The sequence below is a fragment of the Lactuca sativa genome, chromosome 3, assembly GCF_002870075.4.
Source record: "Lactuca sativa cultivar Salinas chromosome 3, Lsat_Salinas_v11, whole genome shotgun sequence".
Classification (NCBI taxonomy): domain Eukaryota; kingdom Viridiplantae; phylum Streptophyta; class Magnoliopsida; order Asterales; family Asteraceae; genus Lactuca; species Lactuca sativa.
In genome coordinates this window covers 12,793,287-12,798,813 of record NC_056625.2, presented here as the reverse complement: position 1 = coordinate 12,798,813, position 5,527 = coordinate 12,793,287, and positions in this window count along the sequence as shown.

Sequence of the window (5,527 nt, the reverse complement as noted above, 5' to 3'; positions counted from 1 at the left end):
ATGTGAATTTGTTAAAACCAAAGTTTACAACAAATTCAAACTCATATGGATCGAACTTTCTTGATCTCGATTTCTTGCCCTTATGGTAGCACAGCTGCCCACCATGTCTTCCAAGTAGTTAAGCTGCTCACCTTTTCTTATCAATGTACTTTCCATTGATCAAGGTCCTTGCCTTTTATGCATTCAAAATGAGAACTCATAGAACTCACATGCATAATTAACTCAAGTGGAATGGCACAGAAACAAAATAACGTCAGCACGATAGGTTGTAAACCTTAACTCGTGTGCTAGTGATGATCGATTAAGGTTTATTTGATTTGTTCTTGAAATCTTTCAAGACCATTAAGACTCCCACTTACTCCTTGTCATATAAGATTCTCTTGTCAATAAACATTTCTTGACAAACAAATATTCAAGAGTTAGTGTAGTTTTTATCAAACACTTCATAAATTGGTCCTAGTTGGTCTTTGTCTTATCCAAGACATCACAACTTTCCACATTTGATGAATGTTATAAACCTTTTAATACTTGTCACTCATTGTCACAATCTTAACTCTAAGACTTGTTTTGGAACGAAGTATGATAGACTTCTTGATTTAACCATTTCTTCAATTCTTGATTCCTCTTCTTAGACATACAATTGTACTAAGACTCATTAAGAGGATCAACTGAGATATGGTTCTTAATCATTAAGACCTATCATAAAGCATAAAAGGTACTCTCCCATCTTCTTAGAATGGAGAAACTTTTATCTTTCTGCCTACTTGATTCTTCTTATTCGTTCTGCTATTGATCTAAACCCTTTAATCAATTCAAAATTACACTTAATCTTGTAAGTATAATCATATTTACTAAACCTTTAGTAAATCATGACGAATATCTTTGTTACTCTTATGGTGGACTTGATCAACACGCAACTTTGTGTATTCGATCTCCAGTTCCTTCACTTGACACTTTGTCAATGAATTAGTCTAATTTCCAAATATGAAATTTCTCATTCATCGTGCAACCAAGTTGCATGATTCCAAATTTTTGTCCAATTGAAACTTGGGCGATGAGAAACTCTCCCTATTTGGTAAATTCTTGACTTTTCCATAAACACCATAAATAAGAATCATATCCATTTGTTGTAGAAATATGCAAACACCAATTTTCATAATGATTTAATTACAAGGAAATAAACAAATAAATAAGTCAAACGAAAATTTATTTTATTTATAAAAGCAGCGGAAAACATTTGTCCTTATAATGCAAAATCCATTGAAAACTATGTATTTCAAAAGAAAATTTTCTAACAACTCTATCATAACTATCTAAGCTCAAAATCTAATCTTCACATAAGGAAACAAATATTTTATTAATTGATAAATATCTTCAATTAGATCAAGAATATAGTCATATATATCAAAAAAATCGGATTTATATTGATCTAATATGATAAGGTAACTATCCTTAAGCAAAAACAGCAAGAAATCCCGGTTTTCCCTCACTCTGACCAGCCGACTCGTCGAATCAGACATGGACTCGTCGAGTTCATCATGAACTCGGCGAGTTCTCCTAAAAACTCGACGAGTTCAGCCCCCAGAAACACAAAAATCGATTTTTTTCAATATACAAAGCATCAATACAATCGAAACCAATCTAGGCTCTGATACCACTGATGGGTTTTGGTCATAAGACATCCTATGTGCTCATACAAACCCTAATGCTTGGATCTAGATTTCTCTATTGTACATGCTTTGAATCCTAGACTATAAATCCTAATTCTAGCATATGGAAATTGATATTAACATATAATTAGTTTTATGATATTACCTTGATTGTTATGTAGTAATAACAATCCCAATTCCTCCTTGAATTGACTTTGGAAGGCTTAGAGTCACAAGTGTCACTCCTCTAAAGGCTTACAAACACCAAGAGCAAATGGAGAAGGTATAAGGAGAGAGGAGAGGTATAAGAATTCGTCTCTAGAACCTCTTGGGAAGGCATAGACGAATTCATGAGCCTTGGGGTTCTTTATATAGGTGTAAAGATTAGGGTTTTAGTCCTTATCCTTATCTAGTTGCTTGCCCACCAAGTAACCATAAGATAAGCCTTGAAAACCCTTATCCTAGTCGAATTCTAAGGCCTTATCACCTTAAATTCGTCCAACCTATTAATAAGATAATCCTTACCTTATTTTGTAACTATCACATAATTACAATTCAGCCCCTCTAGTTTAATTAATTACACTTGATCACAAAATTAATTCTTAATTAATTATTGACCAATATTAATTAAACAAATATGATTTCTCCTTTAATATATTATTCTTATAACATATTAATAAATCATAATAACCTCTCTCTTTATTTATTTCTCCAATCAAGTTGCTTTGGTGAAGGCAACCCAAAAGGCCCATGCACCATCGGGTCAAGTACATACCAAAATAGTTATGGACTTAGACACTAAACCAACAGAAAGACCATGGGCGAGCCCATGACATTCGAGGTAAAGACCATGGGGGAGCCCATGGCACTTGGATATCAGACCATGGGGGAGCCCATGACATTCCAGGTAAAGACCATGGGAGGAGCCCACGACAACTATATGTATGTCGCTTGATATTATTTGGTTGTATGTTATGTGGTATTTTGGGGAACTCATTAAACTTTGTGCTTTCGGTTTGTAGTTTATGTTTCAGGTACTCCGGTTTTCAAATGGAAGAGCTCGGATGATTGCAGAGCATACACCACAAGTTTTATGTATTCCGTGATTTACTCTGATTTGATGATGTTTTGCTAAATCTAAATTACATTGGTTTTATGGGAAAAATATGTATTAACGATTTATTAATCTAAAAACAAAATAAAACACCAACAACCAAGGGTAGAAACAGTCAACTGCAATCGAGACTTCAAATTAACCATAGACGACGAACATAGAAAAAATTGGAAGGGAGTGGAAGGTACCTGGGAGAACCCATAGCGACAGATTAGGATGTGAAAGGGAGCCTAAGAGAATCAGGAAGAATGCAGAACAACGAAAGAAGTCCCGATCGTCTGAGGTGAGAGGTGAGACATTGAGGCGGTTGATGGGTGCGTGGAAGGATTAAACTAACAAAGTGTAGTTAAAGTTTAATGGGAGGCGATAGACAAAGAAGAGATAAGAAAAGCAAAATGAAAATGGTGGGAAGCATGAGTCGATGGAGATGATTGATTGCACTCATGTTTGTATATGGTGGTGGTGAGCAGCAACGTATAGGGCGGTGGTGGGGAGAGCGATTTCGGTCTCAACTTTGAAGAACAAAGATGGTGATGTTAGTCTATTAATCTGGGAGAGAGATTGTGATGGGAACAAATGTGATGTTTTATTGGAAGTAAATGGCGGTGGACAACACACGGATGGGATGTAGCAGCAGAAGGTGGAAAGTAAATTAACACGTGTATGACATAAACTGTGAAACTAATAACAAAAAAGCAGGGTAAAAGAAAATCTAAAAGAAACATTAAGAAAACCCACCAAACCAAAAAGGAAAAAAAAAAAAAAAAACCCACCAATCAGAACAGAGAACTGTTCACAAGGGGACTTCTCTTTTAGTGTATATATATAATGGAGCTTAAAATGATTTTATTTACTTTTTGTGTTCTTCATGTTTGTGTGATTCACTTGATCTTTATAATTCCGCAAATGTCATCATAATCCGGATCACTACAAATTTTTCTTTCTATTATAGTGTACGCATGGTGTATCGTAGTAGTAATTATGCTCTTTGTATGAAAATTACAACCGATACAAAACCGATAAAGGAGAATTTGAATGAAAGAGACCGGGACAACCCGACACATAAGTATAAACTACCTAAATTGCATTTCAATATGCTAATGCATTGCATATCTTAAATGGCATATTATATATATATATATATATATATATATATATATATATATATATATATATATATATATATATATATATATATATATATATATATATATATATATATATATATATAAGTATTTTTTTTTCACAAATGCATAAATTCGTGCATCTCACGAGGCATTGTTTTAAGTATGTTATTTTTTCATGTGTTATACATTATAACAATGTGTTATGGATTAGAAGAACTTTATCAGCCTTTGTTTCAAAAAGAAATTAGCCCAATCATCTTACTTGTTGCTTTGTTTGAAAAGAAATTAGCCCAATCATCTTACTATCTTAGTTATTGCGGGTCAAATTTTTAGACCATTCCACTTTTTTCTTGTTTGAAGGGTGTGGTTTTAGATGACTTGGTCGCTAGTTTTTGTCTTTAATTTATATTTGGTTTTGGCTTTTTATAATTACACTAGAGGTGAACGTTTGAACAATATAACATCTCTCTCATTGTATTTTTACTCTTCCAATTATCTATTGAAAAATTAAATATTCTTTTACTTTTTTTCTTATCCACGTTCTTATCCATTTAAAATTGTAAGAAGTGTCCTAAAATATTATTGAGAAAATAAAACTAGACGCTTATTATAATTTTTTATAGATAGGAATGTAGATAGAATAAAAAAATAAAAGGATATTTTCTCTTTTCTGTTAAAAAAACGTTTTGGTTAAGCTTTATTTTCGTGAACACTTTGGCCTCTGCTTTGATAACAACAAGGTCCCTGTATATTTCTGTGCACACTTTGGCTATGTGTTAACACCAAGTTACTCCATAAAATTTTCATCTTCTTAATTTGCACACACTTGACCATTTTTATTCACAATTAAGGACGAAACTCTTGCAGCAAAAGGCACTCAACGATCCATTGGCCATAGTTCCGATATTCTCCAGAAAGGATAAGAAAAAGATATGGGTTGACCCCACAATAAAAGTATTTATAAACTAGTTTTAAGTGTTGGAATTATCATAGATTTGAATTATTTTATTGAAAACACATTAATTAATTAGAAAAATATTAATTATAGCGACTTTCATATAACTTTTTTTACTCTGATTTTAGTTTTTACTCTTTGATTTCATAGTGTGAATTAAGTTTATTCAAAATGGAGTAATAGGATTAACATGCGGGTTTTATCCGTGAATATAAATTCAAAACCTCTTGATTTTTTAGGACATTTGTCACATGAAAACACATCCAGCATCAAAGAAAACCCATGTTAATGAATAAACCTTTCCTAATTTACAGATAAGCAAAGTTCAAGCCGGACAAGCAAATGACATTATGGTCGCAATTTTCCTTAAAGAGATAATTCTATTTATGATCTTTCGTATGGCTGTACGTTATAATATAAACTTTAATTATTGCATGGAGTAGCACTACTATTTAACTTTTCTTACGCATGTACAATCATCGAACGTAGATAGAATCGAAAATCACGTAAATAATATATCGACGTGACAACTTAATAAAATCATTTCCATGCATAATATTGGGAATCCCTCACGCAATATCCATTTACCCACAACTATTTGCATCATCCTATATGATACATGCTAACTTTCTTTATGCTATAAATATAACCACTCTAGATAGACCACTCACCACACACAAGC